The sequence below is a fragment of the Rissa tridactyla genome, chromosome 4 (assembly GCF_028500815.1).
Source record: "Rissa tridactyla isolate bRisTri1 chromosome 4, bRisTri1.patW.cur.20221130, whole genome shotgun sequence".
Taxonomy (NCBI): Eukaryota; Metazoa; Chordata; class Aves; order Charadriiformes; family Laridae; genus Rissa; species Rissa tridactyla.
In genome coordinates this window covers 4,242,183-4,261,600 of record NC_071469.1, presented here as the reverse complement: position 1 = coordinate 4,261,600, position 19,418 = coordinate 4,242,183, and positions in this window count along the sequence as shown.

Genomic DNA, 19,418 nt, shown 5'->3' with positions numbered 1-19,418 from the left:
CAAAACATCCGCAGGGTCTCTGAAGACCGCGGGCAAGGACTTGGGTTACTTCTCACCCCAAGGACAGACACGAATAAACGGGGAGGGTCTGACCCGGCGTTTTCAATGACACAACCCGCCTTTCTGCGCCGCGGCCGGAGCCTCCCAGCGAACGAGCTGAGGCGAGGGATCCCTCCCGCAGCTTCCCGGGCAGCAGCGAGCTGCTGGCAGGGCTCCCACGGAGCTATTCCTGCTTATGGGGTCCGTGAGACAAGGGGTTAGCGACAGCCTGTGTTTCCCGACAACCGCACCGTCCCCCGCGTTCCCGGCGTCCCTCCTCCAGCAGCCGAGCACAGCCCTGCCCCGGCACTCCAGAGCCGCACCGGCACCGCTGGGGCCCGGGAGGCTGCAGGGGAAGGACGGGGGGGACGGGGGGGGGCGACGGCGGCGCAACAAGCGGCGCGACAACAACGCAACGGCACGGGGACGGCGGCGGGAGCAGCCCCGTCCCGCACCGCCCCGCGCCGCGCCGGGCGGCACCGCCCCGGGAGCGCCTGCGCCGCTGATTGGCGAGTCCCGCGGGCGGCGCAGCCAATGGGACGGCGCGGCAGCCCGGCCATTCATGAAAGCCAGCATGGCGGGGCGGGGCGGGCTCGGCTCCCTGCGCGCGGCAGCGGGGAGCCCGGTCCGCGCAGGGCTGCGGAGCTCAGCGCTCCCGAGCAGCGCGATCCTGCGGGGCCGCTTGTTTGTCTGCTGGAAATCAAACACTTGCCTTTTCCAGCGCGCGCTTGCCGTGAAGGCTTTTTTTTTTTTTTTTTTTGGTGCTGATTGAAATCATCTGTTTTCGGTTCTCTGACAAATTAATTGAACTTTCCTCTGACTCAGGGGCCTTCTGACTTTTGAAGCAGATTTTGTCTACATGCCGTCTCCCAGACGAACACAATTTAATTTTCTAGGCTTTGCATGAACTGTATGTTTCCTGAAAGCCAATGAAAGAAGCGTTTGTTCTGGTGCTAGCGTTTCAGCTTTTACAAATATGGCACGAGAATAGAAGCTTATAAAACGTTGATTTTACTGCAACTGATAACCAATTCCAAAACGTGTTAGATCCTGACATGCACAGTGCCGATAAAGTTGCAGGCTATGGGTTGCTTGCTTTCAAGTATATTAAAAGACTGCTCCTTAAATAACTATGAGAACTCTTGCAGAACTGAGCTGGGACAGTGTTGAGCCTGTTCCCATTTGCTGTGCTGATAAAATAACTACTGATTAAGGACATGTTCCAGTTCAATTTTATTTCATATGGCTAAGCAGGAGTTGCAAAGTTCAGCTGGAGTCCGAATCCCCCTGCCCCCAAGTCCTGCATCCAGGGTTATGGTTCAGGCTCCCTGATGATATGGCTTGTTCCACCGCTCCCTTGATCTGCTCTTGAGGACTTTTAAAACTCGCCTTTCAAACATAACGAGACAAATTCTGCTTTCAGGTACCTGAATGTTGCTGCCTGCGATCGCCCTCTGTGTATACTCAGTATTTGAAAAGTGAGTCAGTGCAGGTAAAGGCAAGGCTGCGCCAGGCTTGGAGCCTGATGGAGCACTGAAGGTGCAGACTGTTTGCCACGCTCAGCGAAGTCTGTATGTACACTCTGCATTTTTCAATTATACCTCTTAATTTTCCCTATTTAGAAAAGCACCAAAGCACATAATGAACTCTGTGGTCTTTTGCTCTTGTTTACTGGGGTAGATTTAAGCATATTCTCAAAGTTAAGCACGTGCTTATGTAGTTTGCTGAACTGGGAATGAAGAGAATTTGCTGTTTTTCTTGGCCCATCTGAGTGTTTCTTCCATTTTCTCCCCCCTTTCCGTGTAATCTCAAATCCAAATGATTTGTAAACAACAATTAATTTACCATTGAAACTGTCCTGGGAAATACGGGTGTTGTTTTTGATCCTTCATTTACATAAAATGCAATTGATACAGAAGGAATTTTATAAGGTTATCGGGGAATCAAACCCAAATTCTGTCCAGCGCTTTAGCTGTGGTGGCCAGAGCTCAGAGAGCCAGGACCTCAACCAGCTCTGACTGACTGCAGAATTGCTATCATGGGCTGACCCTCGCACCGTTTCTGGGGTTTTATCCTCTAATTTACAATTGCTACTTTGAAAAGTCAAGTAGAGAGCACTGAGTTAATTGAAAGCCTGTGTTCCACTGAAGTGTTGGAAAACAATTAAAGATACAAAAATCATAATAATAGGTAGCTGAAATTTCAACACAAAAACCTCAGACACAAACATTCCCCAATGCCAGGGAAATATATAAGTGAGTCCAGACTCACACATTCTGATTTACCGCTTTCCATGAATTGGCTGAACCAGTTCCCCTGATTCTGGGTGCATCTGAACCTTTCAGTCAACATCTTCAGTTTCACTAAAGTTTTCAATCTGTTGGCAAATCTGAGCTCTCCAGCTTGCACCTATTCTTAATTTTTAATTCAATTATATCAGCATTTCTAGGACTGTCACTTGTAAGAAATCATCCTTTGATTTCTAAAAGGAGAAAAGTCAGCAAAGGACTCTCAGCAAAGCTTTATTTAAGTACTGGTAGCGGGTGGATTTAGAGCTGTTCCGTGTCACTTTTGCACAACACAAGATCCAAGTACAACCGTGGTTTTCAGGCCTGTATGTACCCTCGGGATTGCTGGTGCTCTCTAGAGAACAGAAAAAAAATGGCAGGAAAATGTCTTAGTCAAATGACGCTTTTTAGGATGCTGAGGTGGTTTGCAATCGGCTCGCGTAATAATGTTGATAATGATATTCAGTGTCTTTGCTTAAGCTTTTCTGTATTTATTATGCAAGCCTAAGAGGTCTGTCAAAAACGTAGCTAGAGATTGGACATGGAATCTGCAGCTGTTCAAACTTTTTACTCTCCGGCCACAATAGTTACTAAGGCACATTGAAAACTTTCTGTTGTGAGTGTACTATTAACACTTCAGGGTTGTGAAGCAACACGAAAAACAGTCGCTGTTTCAGGCTTTTTCAGCCATATCGTGGAAAGGGGTGGCTATATTCATCTGGACCACCCATTCCTATCCTGTATTTTCATTTTATGCCGTGTTGTGAAACGAAAGTGCACTGGATGCATGTAATCCAGCTATGAATTTTCAGACTTTCACTCTACTATGGCAAATGCCAGGTAAAGGGGATTTTGTGTGTTTTCCAGTCGAAACTCCCATTGACTTTAAAATTCTCCTTACAGCCCCTTACAGTTTTACTTGACTAAGAAAGAAGCACAAAGTGTAAAGGCAAGGCCATCAAGTTGCTTTGCAGTTCTGGGATAATGATGGGGGGGTCATTCTTGTGCCCTAGAAGGTTGCTGCTGCATGATCTTGAAGGTTTAAATGTGCATCTTTATAATGGTTTATGTCAATATCAAGTTATAACGTGTGTGAAAGTATATTGAAATAGAGACGACTTGTTTGTGTTGGTCCATAATAATCCTTTAGTCCTTCATCAGATTTCATTCGCTGATGTTTTAAGAACGTCTTTCAGTTTGCTTCTGAAAGACCCCTGATTTTTGTTCTATGTTCATACAAATTGTGTATATTTTATGCAACTCTACAACAGTAGAACATACCATGCAATTCTCTTTTACCGTAGAATTATAGTTTAGCATCCCAGCTTTTAATACAGTGAAGAGTATAGGTATGCAATAAATGCCCAGGTAGCCACTAGGTATGACCCAAATATCACCCAATAGTGTCAACTCGGAACAGTACAGAATGTGAAACAAAAGGGATTTGACTTCTCCTGTTTATATGAGTGTGTGATGAAGGATGATTTTTTCCTTTTTTTTTTTTTGTGTCCCCCCCCTCCTTTTTTTTTAAGAAGACAGAGAATGTAAATATTTTGTCAGAAGTTTTACTCCTGCCTGGCTTCTAGCAGTTCCTTTTGCGCATCTTTCTGTGACACTAGCATCTACCTGAATTTGCCTCTCATTTTCCCCCTTTCCCTGTAGCAGGGGGTGATTAGCTTTGACGTGTCTCCCTGGCTGAGATCGATAGCAAAACTCTGGGTTACTGCATCAGGATCAACTGGCAGGTAGAGAGAAGCAAGAGAGGAGCAGGCTGGCGACCTGACTGCGTGTGCCATACCCCATAGCCTGGGGAAGCAGGAAGGAAAACCAGCGAAGCTGCCTTCAAACTGTCTTCTTCCTTGGCACGAAGTGGGGAGAGAAATCTCTGCTGGCGACTCTGGCGAAAGCACAGGGGCAGACATCTGGGAGTGGAGCCACGCCATCTGAAGAGTGCAACAGCAAAGTCCTTGATGATAACCAAGGTATTTTACAACAAGAATGACTTTGAACTGTGAACTATGCTTCAGAATATCTGTGCAGTTGTGAGGGAGTGAGGAATGAAACAGATTTTGTAATTGTAAAAGAAATCTTTTCTGTCATGCTTGTACAGGTTGTTGATGCAGAACTTGGTCCCATTTTATTACTGAGCTTGTTGGGACCAAGTATTACAGTTTTTTTCTTCTATCAGTATGTGCCTTTAGCTCTCCAAAACAGCAGCAGAAGAGAAACAACCTTTTTGGCCCAAATCTATCTTATCTTTATCATTATGGAATAGTCTTCTCAATGTCAACGCAATTATTCATGAGTAAGGCAAGTATTCTATGGCCCTTGCAAAAAAAGGAATTGAAAGTACCCATGATTATTCCTTATGACATTGGCATATCTGCAGCATAACTTCATGTTTCTAATCTAAGCTGAGCAAAGCGCTCTTAGGATGACCACCAGATAATAAGGGAAACAAACCTGGGGAATCTTGTCCTGGCTTTTAAGTTGAATTTCTCTTCATCAGTGTTCATTCCCCTTTTAATTTGTTTGTTTTGGGGTTTTTTTTGCAAATGGAGCTTGTTCAGGAAGGCAAAGTGTTGATTAGCAGCCAACACTTATTTAATAATGGAACGAAATTAGTTTTGCAGTGAAGGAGAATTCACTTCAGGAAGAAACAGGAGTAACTTGTAAAGATTACATCAACCAAACAGGAAATGGAAAGAGTCCCATATGGTTGAGGTAGTTTTGATTGCAATGCCAAGGGTGTAAATTGCCGAACAGCTTTTGCTGGCTTGAGCTGTTGTTGGCTTTCCCCTTCCTCTGAACTGCTGCTAGGTGTCCACTCCTGCCTGAGCCATTCCCCTTCCGTCTGGATCGAGCCCCTGAGCTGCCACACTGTGCCTTCAGGGCAAACATGGCTGGGGAGAATTGCTAGCAGCTGCTTACGCGGCTTAGTCATTACTGCCACCAAGAACCACTGTCTGAGATAGCTGGAAGAGCATTTGCCATGTGTATTTACAAAAAATTGCTAGACAGACTTCGTCTGCACAAAGCGTTTGTCAAACGATTTTGAGCAGGAAATAAATTCAGATAAACAGATGCTCTTTTGACCAAGGAAAGTATATGCACAGATTTGTATATTGTCTAATATGGCTAATCATGCTGCCGTAGTATTAAATAAAGGCAGTGCAACTGTGAGATGTAGCAAGATGGGGTTTTTTTGCTTGGACCTATTCTGATGATGGATTATGTCAGTTAAACATTTTAGGAAACAGAAGTCACTTCTCTGTAGGAACTTACCAGCAGTACTCACAGCTAAACCACAGCTAGTCGATGGTTGAACGTGTACTGATGCCAGCCTTGAGTGAATGGCCTCTGAACGCAGCATCACGTAAACGTGTCTGAATAAAATGAGAGCAGACCGGAAGCAGTTCCTGAGACTGAAGTGAATGACCTTTCTTTGCTGCTGTTGTTTCCAAATGTTTGGCAGGCTCTCCTCTGACCACTATATTTCATTTCCATGCACCCCTGTACTTCCCAGTTCCGGCCAGGAGCAGAAGCAGAAGTAATAAAATACCACAAGAAAAGCTATTCTTGTGATATTTCCGGCGCTACTGGATGCAGCACCAACAGGAAATCTCATGAGAAAGACTGATCCTTCGCAGTTTCCAGGCCCGCTTGGAAACCCAGGTGGCTTGGTTGAACTAAACAGCAAATAAGCATCAACCAGCTTTGGTGAATAAAACGCCTTCTCCCAGCATTTCTGGTCCAGTCCTCCCTACTCCCAGGATGCAGAAACCTCGTGGCGGGTGGCGGTCACAGAGAAGACAGTCCCTCATGGTCGGCTCAAAATAGTCGGAACCTGTGTTTCCAGACAGTTATCTAACGTGAAATGAGGAGACCTGCAGATGTAGAGCCCTCTCTCTTCTAAAATGCACCAGTCTTACTTGAGAGCCCACGGGGCTTCGGGATTGCAGCCTCACCACCTCCACGCGTAAAGCTCTGCCGATGAGCTGCATCTCCGCTTCAGCCTGCGTGAGTGGGCGCCAGTAGGACTCCCAGTCTCCCAAGGGGCTAAGATGGTGGAGAGGAAAAGGAGCTCAGGAAGAAAAGGGGGAAAACTGGCAGTCTCACAGCCAGCTGATGCAGGACCAGCCCACAGAAACCATTGCAACATGCACAAAAAAAACCCCACTAGTCTTAGGAGCATTCATATGATTCTCATCTTTCCTTTCCTGCTCTTCCCCCCCGACACCTTGTTGCTTTTGTGTGTTATATACTGTAAGCAGGATGGGGAAGGAGCTGTGCCTATTCGTTCATTTTGCCTAAAATGATAGGTTCCGGGTGATAATTCAGTCACTTTGGCCACGCGCTGGGAATTTTTAATACTGTTTCGAAGTCCAAGAATTACCATCTAGGGATCAGTTCTCAGCCCACAGAAAGGGGACCCTTCCTTTGGCTTCCCAAGGTAGCGCATCAGGTCCAGAGCGATCTGCAGATCTTAAAACCTCCCTGCAATGTTTTGCAGAAGCTCTGCCGTTCAGCTCGCTGGTGGACACACACGCTGTCAAAGATGATGACTCAGATGTAAACCCTTCCTGAAATGTCGCTCTCAAGAACAAATGCCTTCCCTCTCGGTAACCGATACAATATTTCTGGCTCTCCAGCTGCAATACCAGATTGCATTTGCAGTGTCACTTTGGCAGTTAAAAAACCTTGTCATAGTCATCTGCTTCAACACCAAGCGTCTCGTCCAACTGACTGTGGGCCTCTCTGTTTTCCTCACATGCAGCCAGGATGCAGGTTTCTAGCGATGTTTGATACTCGGGACATTTGGAGATGGAATGTAACCACTTAAAACTGTTTGGTTTGTCACTTTTGGATTTGCTACATAAGGCTCTCTTAATACAAACAGGCCTGTTTATAATATTCATCAGACAGTGGAAGAAATTCCTCTGATGTCTGTATAATGCAGCGAGCAGACTCCTTGATTATTAACATACTGATTGTGTACTCTTATTTCAGATGTGAGCTCAGCACTGGGGGAAGAGAGCTGGGGGAATAAAAAATGCAAGACGCATGACATGCTTGGGATTTGGTCTGTGAAACTGGAAAAAATATTTACACGGTTAGATCGTGTTTTTATGTCATTCTTTCCTTTTATGTAATATTTGGAGAAGCCGCTGAATTTTCAGTTCTTACCCAAATCAAGCCACACCTCTGAGCACTGGAGCAATCCTTGTAGGAGAGGGAATGGGAGCAACATGTCCCCATCCTTTCTTAATCCTTTCATTGATGTACTCATTAGTGTTGGCACAGCGATCATCTGGTGCATCTCATCCCTCCCTCGGCACTTCCCTAAGCTCAGCATTTACATACGTGCCTAACTTCCAGCCCAGCAGCCGGGAGGCTCCAATGTTACGCCTGTCTGCTTCCCTGGACCCCGCTCCTGTTTGTGGTTGCTAGATCCAGCAACCTCTCCCACCGCGCGTAGCTAACCAGATCTTCATCGCCAGCCCTCAATAAAAGCTGCAGAGTAAGGAATCCTGCATTGCTTGATTGTGCGTGAAAACAGTCCCCGGAATATAAGTCAGAGCAATCCACGTGCTTAATGTTCTCTGGCCTGCAGTAACTTTGGTGGGTCTCAGTTGCTGCATCCTGTCACCGGTTACTTACCCGTTTACAATAATTTAATTATTAATAAGACCTTCTTGATTCCTTAGTCATAGAAAATACAGCAGATACTTTGTGCGTTACTCAGTGTTTTCATCCCTTGGGTATTATATCTTCTTTTAATTTACTGTTTGTTGTTTTTGTGCAGGAACTTTCACTTTTGGTTAGTTTCAGAGCCCACCCTGGATATCCCTTGGATTGGGCTGAAGTACATTATATATGACATTAACTAGCATTAATGTGGAAATTTAGAATCCAAATAGAACTTGTCCGCTTGCCCAACAATGAGTCATTGTCCTTTTTCTCTTTTTAGCCAACAGCAGATTCAGAAGCTGTGAGACAGTTTCCTGCAGATAAGAGATAAATCGAAGGGAAACCTGGCAAAAAGATGATGGTCAAGCTGCAAGATATCATTTCCTCCAAAGACTCTACATACTAATTAACCATTCCAAGCATATTTTCAACAGTATTTAGGGATTTCCTCATCAAAATAAACTTCCTCCCATGTTATCTTCATTTTTGACATCCGGCGGTATAGTCTGATATGAGAAGCAGGGTTAAAAATTCCTAATATTGGCGCGCGCGCGTGTGTGTATATGCACAAGGGCGCGCGCGCGCACACACACTCACACGATTGAAGCTTTGCCAGTATTACTTTGGAATTTTAATGCCTGATCCAAAGTCCTCTGTAGTCAGCAAGAGATTTTCTGTTAACTTCAATAGTAGCAGGATCGAGCCTCTATCCTTCCGCATCCAGATTTTTTCATTTATGCCTTATGACTTGTTTATAACAAACTACAGATGGGCTTGAGTCATAAAGTTCGGAGTATTCGGTTTAGAGGTTTTGCTTTGGGCCCATCCCTTTAATGTACTGCTTATTCCAGACCTGCCTTTTAAAAGGAAAATATTGTCAGAATGAAAGTGTATGTGCAATAAACAAACTTCTCATTTCCTTCCCCTTATTTTTTTTCCTCTTTTGAAGCTGATTTCTTAACTGGACAATTAGTTTTAGGACTGCCATCGAATGCAAACTTGTCATACCTGATTTGCAATCTTTTCTGTTTCAAGTGCTATCAATTATTTTCTAACTAGATGCTCCTGTGGGATCAGCTGTCACTAAGAGCAAATTTGAACACAATGGGTTGCTTCCTATTTCCAAAAGAATCTGAAGATTGTCAAAGCTTGACAGGCAGCTCCAGTTTTAAGATGAAACAGATAAGTTAGGTTTCCCTGTTAGGCGCTTTTGAACACAGGCAGATAAAGGAAGTATTGTTTCTAAAGAGGGGATGCCATTTATAGTGCAAATTCACTCTTATTAAGAACAAACTGCAGTTGCTTTAAACACATGGTCAAATACATTTACGCTTACGAGGCTTTGCAAATATTTCCGCAGAGCCTGCACTTAAAAATGTCTTGCTTTTTTTTTTTTTGTTTTTAAATGAGAGACTAAGTAAACTATTAAAAAAATCAGTAGATGGTATAATGTAGCTGTTGTGTAGATCAAATATGTAAGGTGTTGATTTTATAACCAAATTCACCAACAGTCAGCTGGAAGTTAAATTTATGTAGCCCTGTTTTTGAAGATGCTTCATCTATCGTATGCCTTGGTAATTACTTGTGTATGTTGCAGATGCAGATCAAGTGCACGTTGTTTTAGGTGTATCAAAAGTGAGACATGTCGTGACTTTTAGGTCTAAGGTAGCACTAACTATCTTGTGCCTTGCCACTTATTTTGGAGTGGAAATGTGCCTTTGAAGCATTCCTTTGTGCAAAGAAATGTGGGACTATCATTGAATGTTCACTTAAAAAGACAGAAAAAAAGATTATCCTGAGAGATGACACTAGATCAATGGTCCCAAGGTCTGAAGTGTTCCAGTTGCCTACCAAAGAGACTCGGTGTGTGTACTGGAAACACTCATCACCTACTTCAGGAAAGAGAATAGTCCTTAGTCCTTCCAAACCTTTTCTGTTTGCAGAGTCAGTCTTGGCCAGTTGTTGACTATTGGGTGTGTTAACAAAGATCCCGTCCCCTGTCATTTTTTGGCTGGGTCTGTTGTGTGTCCTCACCCACTATGAAGAGGGCAAAAAAGTTCTTTGCAATGCAAGGCAAAAACCTTAATTATTCAGGTGACTGATCAAACGCCCAGTGACTTCAAGGATTAGTCGCATGCTAATACGTCTGCTTTTGTTATAAGTGTCGTGCTGAATGAAAGACGATACGGTACATAGGAGGTCCTGAGCTTTCAGGTGCATATGTAAAAACCGTCTGAGAGAGATAGTGGTCTTCTTCATCCCTCTAAAGGGATGCAAGGGAAACGTGACCACTTGGGTTTGCCAGTTGTAATCAGTGTAATATTTCAAACTTTGATATTTTGAAAATTTTCAATTAACACCAACATCCAAGGAGAGAAAATTTCATTCAGAATCATTACAGTTGGGAAAACACCCAGGAATGGTAAATATCCTTAGACAGAGAAGTATTGTACAACCTGAGTATCGCTGCCACCACATTGATGGATTGTCCCCAGAGCAGATCAAAAGGAGGAATTTTGGCCACGAGGGCAATTCATTCGATCTACCAATGGAGAGAAGCAATGTTATTTCCACTTGCAAAATCATAGGGCTCCATTGCCACACTTTCACAATCGCCAAATTAGAATCAGGTGTTAATTAGCCCTTGTGTTTGGCAAGCTCAGTTTATTGAGAACATTTGCCTTGGTCAGACTTTTGATTATTTTGGCTCTGAAACCTGGTTTACATTGATTTAATCATTAGAATACCCTCTTCTAAGGCTTTCAAATGATGCAATTAAGTGCAAATACCACATCTCCTGCACAGCAACAGGGATCTGAACAGTTATGACAAATCCAGTAGACAGCAGTAAGTGCAATTTTTTACTGTTTAACAGGGTCTAATTCTGTAGGACAGCATGTGTCAAATATTAAAATAATACACCTTTTGCTTGCCCATTACCATACTTGTACGTAATAGCCATTGCATGACTTTGTATCATACTAAGCGTCTTTGCTGAATTTCTAAATGAAGAATACAGTGTTCACTGTATGGGGACGTGGCAGTCCGTATCCAATTTATAACTCCAGCCATTTACAAAAAAATCTGTCTTATGATTGTATCCAGAGAGCAAATAGAGGCGGTGGCACAAATGTAATACAAACGTGTCAGCATCTGTAAGAATTACTCACCTATTCTTAAGACATCTATTAATAAATAAGTTATTTAGGTTATTTCCTTTTAGAAGCTGTTCACCTACCTAACCATGTACATTCTACTTTGCAACAGTTTTGTGGCAGCTCAAGTATTTCAGAGAACTCATTTACACATTTTTGTCATGTGTTGTTGTGCCATTTGGAATAATTTGCAAACAATTTAAAACTACATATTTTTATTAATTTTTTCCGTTTCTAATGATCGATATGAGGGTAGAAAAGCAAATCAACAATGATGCTGTATCTGCAGTTAACAAAGTTCCCTCCTGCTGGATATGATGGTGGGTAATAACTTAGTGTAGTTGAGTTTTTGCTATGAGTTGGATCGAACAACAAATACTGTAGTAAAATTAATAACATTTTTACTTCTAAAACTAGGCATTCATATAGTGCTCATTTCCACAATTCACTGATGCTTTTGACTTGGACAGGAAGGGCTTTCGTAACCTTCCTCACCTTGAGTCGTACCTTGCTCTAGAAGCACGGCCAGAGCTTCTAAAGACCTTCGGAGAGCACTGTCCCACCGGAGCTGAGGTGTCAGGATCCAATACTCTGTATTTGTTTATAATTTCATTCCCATATGACTAAAGAAAAACACCCTGACAAAAGGAAGTAATCTCTCGGAGGAAGGCTACATCGGGTTTTTTTTCCCCCTATTCCTTGAATAGCTTTACGATGGTGATTTTAATCAGATGAGTCATCTGCCAGGTTTTATGAATCGGTGCTCATGTTGTGGATCCATTAGGGGTTTGTACTTCTCTCCATGACAATGAAGTTGGAGGGAGTAACGAGGAGGCAGCTGCTTAGATCAAGTGGCAGTGTCTGTCCACTCCTAAGCCCGTAGCCAAAATCAACAGTGTGTCTTTACAGTTGATCTAGGGAATGATGTTACAAAAATGGGATGTTTGCACTAATGACTTAGTCAAATACATCTGGAGCCCTTTTCCCTGAAGAAATGAAACTGATGTAATAACACAACACAGTCTTCTTATTATGTAAATCATGAGGCAGAAAGCTGAGGACGTTATTTAAAGAGAACTGAGGAAAGCTGAAGATTTGCTCAAGTAATTTCCCGTTTTTACCCCATATGAGATCTTGCAGATGGCAGGAAGGGATAGAAAAAGCAGCAAGGGTCCCAGCTTCCAAATGTGAGACAATTCTCTTCTCACAATAAGATTTTAAGCCACTGAAAACCTGGAGTTTTCCACAACAGAAGCATGTGGACACATTGTGATAAGAAAATCAAGACGGACTTTATCTACGCATCCGCTATGTTGAAAATAAAGGAATAATGCAGGTTGCCACTTGTGATTGGATTTTGGAAGCATGAACTTGATAAAGTGCTTAAGGACACACTCTGGTTTTGATGCCAGGAAATATCACCAGTTTGCAAATAGAAATTTCCTTCTTTTTACACTAACTGAAACTTGGATGCAGTGGAAAAGTGGGAAAGAGTGAAGTAGAATGTTTTCAGTAATTTTTGGCTGATCATGCAAAATTCATCTTTACTTCATCTAAAGTTTGTGGTCAAAGGTTTGGCTTATTTTATTCAAGTTATTTGGGATCATGATATATTTTTGGAAAATTTTTCTCCCACAATTTGATTTTTCTATGCTATTCAAAATGTACCGTCTACATATGAATGTAAAGCTTTATGGGTTGCTGCCTGCAGATGAAGAAAAATGAACCTCCAGCACTCAGCAAAGCCAGGCCAATACCGTGTCACAAAAAACCCACCCTCAATAGCTGTAGACTTCTGGCATAACAGGGTTTTCCTAAATAGATAGAGCAGATCTGTGCAAGAGACAACATTTCGGAGGGCGTCACTCAGACTTGAAGATCTCTGGGGAGTGATGCCTATCACAGAGCTCACCACCCTCTGCTTGACTGTCAAGGCCCATCCTTTTACCTTTCGTGTTCTGCAGAGAGATGTAGCACGTCTTGGTGCATCACTGCCTGGTGCGCTACTGAAAGAGCTCAAATACTTCAGAGCTGAGTGCACGTAAGGATTTACATAAATGAGAACAGAGAAGAGTTACTTTAAGACTTCAAGGTTAACTATGTGTTCAGATGGTGCAGGCAACCCCTTATACTGCTCTGCAACACTCATTGCCCCACCAAATTTGCGGAGGATGTTCTCTGGCTCATTGTTCGTGGCTTAGGTATTGGCCAAGGCATTGACAACTTTCGCCAGTTTCAAACCAGTGTGACCTTTTGCATGGAAGAACATAATTTTGCACCTTAAAAATATGCGCTTTTTTCCTATTTCTGATTTATTTTCATTCTTTCTTTAATTTTCTTTCTCCTGATTAGCACTGTGAATCTCTTCTTTGGGGACCAGGAACTTCCAATGCATATAAGAAAAGTGTTAACACAAAAGAAAGCTAGGGGTAGAGATCAAGACCATGACTACAACTAATTAAACGTTCCTGTATAGCAGAGAAGCAGGAATTTTCATTCTGCATTTAAAAATCCAAAGACTTCACTTACCTTATCAAAGACAGCAAATCATCATGTGTTCTGACTTTCACTGCCCTCGCCCTAGTGTCGGGCTTGGGGCTCACAGTGACAACCTCTGCCGAATCTCACTGGGGTGGCAGAGGAGGTTATTCATGCTTCTAGAAAAGCACAAGGATCAAATCTGTCTCAAATCCTCTGGTTCTGTGGTTTATAGCAGAGTGTTTCCAAACAAAATTGATGAAAGCTGAAGAGGCATGACAAGGAGATCATGGTGATACCCTCTAGCACAGGGACAGAGCTGGTAGCTGGCGGCAATAATGCCATAAACCCCAGTTAGCTCCAGCAGGATTCATCCGCCGGAGCCTTCAGTTTATATAATTTTGCACCTTTTTCAGTATTTTCCAGCCCTTATTTCTGGTTAAGTGGCATCTGCATCCCCAGTAGCCATAGGCTGCTGTGTGCATAATGTTCCACTGGCTTAAACACAGTTCAGTGTAAAACACACAACAGTATTTTCACAGGTTTACAGAGATCCATATAAATACACAGTATAGAGGCTCAAGTATCACTGTAGTTGAAGGCTAGGAGATACATATATTTTGCACCTTCTAATCCTGCATACATGTGTACATACATACCTACATACATATGTTTTACACTTTCTAATCCTACAACCTTCGTTTAATAGCAAGACATCAATTCTAAGACTATATGAAAATTTTCTTCCTGGCTACGTGAAAATTCACGTGCATAAACAGAATGTTTGTGTACTGAGAGGCACCGTTGCCTGCAGATATATGGTATTTCTTTCATAAACCTTATTGCTACACAATGCTGGTAGGGTATTTTAATCTTTTCATTTCTGATGAGCCTGATCAACACGGTCAGTGTTTCCACTTACATAGATCTTTACTCCTTAATGTTTGTGTGGACTGGAATTAAAGTGTAGGTCAAGGAGAGCATTGGGGCTTTTTGGTGTAGAGCAGGGGCTCTTCAGATGTTACTTGGTTGGCTATAACGTAGACCAGGTTAGCAACCTTCACGAAATAATCTTCTGCTAGAGACAGCAACGTCCAACTTCCCATGGATGCAAAAATCCTTTCTCTGCATTGATGAGATCTGGGTTCAAGCAAGAACTTATTATTTCTGAAATATGGAATGCATTTGCTCTTGGAACACATGTCCTTTTTATGCCCCCTCGTTCATGAGCTGGTTGCAAAGCTACAAATTTGCTATAAAATTCCTTTTAAGGTGCAGTGCTGCTAGAAATTTGTAGAATAATAGAGCTCCTTTCATCCTTTGTATTTAAACATGCAATTTGCTTTAACAGGATCTGATCAACCATTAAAACCCACTCTGTGTTTTATGTGTTTAACAAAAAACATACTCGCACGAGTAAAATAGACTGCATGCGAGGCTACAATATACCTATTTATGTCTAACATGTAACAAGGTCTCGCAGAACTCCTTTTGTCCTGAGGGGTTTAACAGCTCTGTCCCAACACCACTAGCAGAAGGTCAAGCCCTGTGGAAGGAAAGCTGCAACACAGTGCCCTGATAGTGTAGCGCGTCTGTTCGTTAGGGCGTTGGGTTGGCCGTCCTGAAGTTGGGGTTCAGCTCCTGCAAGAGGGATGCTCCATCACAGTCCTTAACTCAAAATATATCTACGATCCGTTCCAGTCATCACCAACGCAAGAATGCCTGCATTCTGCAACAGGAACTGGTTTGTCAGATAGTTGCTAGCCAAGTGGTCAGTTCGAGGAGTATCACTCTTAGCTGAAAGGCTTCGGTACCACTGGAGTATGAATCATAACCACGAGGGAAGTTTTAAAGTCCAGAAAGTTTTAAATTCCAGGAGAGGATGCTACCTTGTCAGAAACAGCTGCAGGGAGTCTGTAATGTTGAATGGCTTTAATATTGCTAATGGTGACACTCAGAAGAAAGAAGTTCTCGGTGTTCAAGGTTTTATCTGAAAGGCATGCAATAAAAAAATTGAAGATTGACTCTTTCCTTTTTAAAATTGATTAGCCATAGAATTACTGGTTTTGCCATTTTTTCCAATGAAGAGGAAAACGTAATTTTTCATATAGTCTTGTTTGTTTACTTAGATACACAAAGTTTTGTTTTCTTGAAGGCATCAAGCAGGCATCAAGCAACAAGAGAGAATATTTGGGCTTGTAGTTCAAAGGCCTTTTCACAGGTAGCACTTCGCTCGAAAGCTCATTCATTTAGCTTTCCTCAAGATCATTTTTTCCAGTGTTTCTTCTGGCTTTGTGTTTGGCTTTTTTTGTCCTTAATTCCTAATTGTTTTCTCTTGCCTTTTTTTTTTTCCCCTTTTTTTTTCCAAAACCACAAGAACCCAGTAACAACTAAATCTACTCGAGTAACCAGTCTATACGTATGGACTGGAGGCCCCATGGTTTCAACTGCCAGATCCTGTGAAGTTATTTACAGAGGACCAGGGGGACATCATATACATAATTATTAGTGGAAAACCAAGAAATGAATTGCAAGAGATACTTCAATGACATTTTCAGACTTTGAACTAAGAACTGATAACTTATTTGATATCTTGTCCTCTGTATTTCTTTAAGAATTTTGTTTTCCTTGCTGTCATTAACGTTCTAGAATGAAAGCAATAAAATAGATCTTTAGTTTGGAAATACAAAGATCCGAAAAACAGTTTTTATTTTGAAGATTCTTCCATGCGATGCATTTGTGGTGTCAGAGCTGAAGGTGAAAATTAAAAAAGATTTATCAAAACGAAGAACTACATTTTGATAACATTTCAATCCTTTTAAGTATTTGATGTTGTTAACTAAAGGTTTCATGCATTCTTTCAAGGAAAAGCAGAGTTTAGTTATTTTTTGTCTTTGAAATATTTTGTGACCATGAAGACCCCAACCTTTCCTGTCAGTTCAATGGATATAGCCAGGATTGAAACTCATTCAGTCACTGCAATTTTTAAGATACTAGTAAAAAAAAATTCCTCTTGTTTTTTATAGATATATATACTTAATGCTAAGGATTACCTCTGTGTAACTAGTTCAAGAGAATATTTTACCAGGCTTGTTATGAAAAATAGCACATACCATATTTGTCATCTTGTTCTTTTTCAAAGCCCAAATCTTTTGGCTGACCAAATGATCCCAAGACCTCTAAAATATTCTGTGATCTTTCTAATTGGATACACTGATGTCTGCTGGGAAACAGATGTGATCGACTGCAGTCATCTGTGAGGCTGAAACAAAATGCAGCATGTTTTTCAGGAAAACTTTATCAGTAACTCTACCTCCTTCCAAGGCATAGATGTAATCCATAAATAAAAGAGTTGCCATTTGATGAGAAGGAGGAAATTCTATCTCAGTCAATGACAGGGAAAGTGAAATGTGGTCACCCGGAGTTCCTGCAATTCAAAGCCAACTCATGCCCACTTTAATTATTATGATGTATGTTCCCGTTCAACTTTAATGGGACTGCTTGCACGGGTAAGGGAGCTCAATTGCAAGGGTCACATTTGCTTCAGTTTTTTCATCTCTGGTTTAGGGTTAGGAAACCTGCAGAAAGGACAAGGATCCTTTGAGAGAGCCATCTGTTCATCTGACTCTGCCTCCCCCAGGAAAGATTAGCGCAAACCCAGGGTGGTCAGTTTGGGTATACCCCTGGGCAGGGACTGAATGGAAGGGGGATAGACTGGCCGCATACTGTCTGAAGAAGCGGTGGGACTCAAAGCCAAAGCACAAGGTGGTTTTGGATCAGTGTAAGACTGGATGGCAGAAACCACCCCACACCCCCAGGAAGCCAGTGACGCCAGATAGATCAGTCGAGGAAGTGACTGCAACAATTGTTACGCTTTCATGTATTTTATTACTTGTAATTTTAGCTTTAATTTCACCACAGGTTTTTCAGTCTCGGTGGAATATTAGAAAGCAAAAATGTCACGTAGCAGGGGAAGGTGGACTCAGGAGCACAGATCTACAGAGGCCTGGGAAGTAGATTCATGGTTGAGTAACTCGTTTGTGGGAACTGCAGGATTGGTGAGGATGGAGATTGCAGGTGCTAATTATTTTGATTAGGTACTTTCAAGGATTAGGATTTGGTACTTTCAAGAAGTTTAAAGAGTTTTGGTTTTGTTACAAGCTCTTGAGATAGTCTGGGGCTTTGGCAATCCCCGATGGAGCTGCACTTGGGCCTCACCTCTGCTTTATATGTAAATGGTGAAGTTATCCACACGAAAGCTATTGTCTGTGTTGACTTCTCTTTGGAAAACATTGTGTTTCAATCAACTGTTCTTTATCTTTGGGCAGAGTGAGATCTGCTCGGAGAACTCAAGCCCCACAGCAGCAAAAGGGAGGCCATGCTGGTGACTCCTGCGGGGACTCCTCCTGGGGACGCTGACGTTGGGAACCACCACGCTGACTCTGTTCCCAGGCAGGATTTCAGCCCATTAAGAGGACTGGCCCAGCTTGAAAACTCAGATGTCCATAAAACCGTTAAGGTAGGCAACATCTTCAGGCATTATTTACCTGTGAGGATTAAGACATGTCTTGCTTTTATGTGAAAATCAGACTCCTGATGCCAGCACGTGGCTTTGGGAGCTGTGATTATAGCAAAAGCGTGCTTTTGTCGTGGTACTTTTTTAGTACAAAGGTCTTGCAGATATCTAGCATACATAGATACAATGTTATAGTACAAATTTATAATCGATTTTATTCACAGTAGCAGTGTCAATAATCGAACTGAAATCAAAGACCGGTAAGAATTTGAATTTAGGCTGTCATTCTTAGCCGTCTCAAAGCTCACTCAGAATAAATTAAAAATTATAACAAGAAATTAATGAAATAATATCATATCTTTTCAGAGGACACAGGCTCCCAGTTTCTATGAAAACTGCTCTGCAGCCAGCTGCTTCTGCAGCTGACATTTGCTTATTGAGCCAAATCCATATCTCAGGGCAGACCAGAGGGAATGTGTCTATTCTGGTTCCTGAGAAACAAAGCAGACGAGGGCTATTTCTAGTGGCCTTTCAGGTCCAGTGTGGGTGGCTGAGAACTTTGAATCAAAGTCCTCCCTTTCAAAATTGAACCCAGTGATATGAGTTTTGAACAGGGCTCACAGACTTAAACCCAGCAAAGGAGGAGACTGAGACAGTTTGTGATGAAACAGGCAACTTCTCCGTCTCTTGGAATGAGAATATTATCTTCAAGAAATTGGAAAAGCAATAAATAAGAAACAAACTCAGAAGAATGAATTTAAATATTAGAAGGCACTAAAATCTAGGAAAAATGTCCTGGCTCCTTTTCTTCAAAACATTTTGATAGACTTCTGATAAACTAGGAAACACAAAAAAAGCTGTTAGCTTGGGCCAACAAACAAAAAAATGCTGGCAGATGTGTGGAGCGCTCACTCTTTTTTTTTTTTCTTTACAAAGTTATACAATAAAATCCAGCCAGGGTATGTGACTATGTCATGCGGGAGGAGGGAAAGAGGGAAGGAGAGGAAGAAGGTTAAAGACTTTCAAACCTGTACGTTTAATTCTAGGTCTTTAAATTTGTATTTCTTACGCAAATTATTTTGAAAAGTGCTTATAAATCTCAGAACTTCCCCCCAAATCATTTAAGGTTGAATTTGTCTTCTTAAAATGATGTGATCCAATGTTCTTTATGCAGTGAAGGGAAGCATCTATAAACCATTTCTTTTTTGAATGGCTTTATTTCTGAATCCTTGCTTACCCTAAATAAGATCT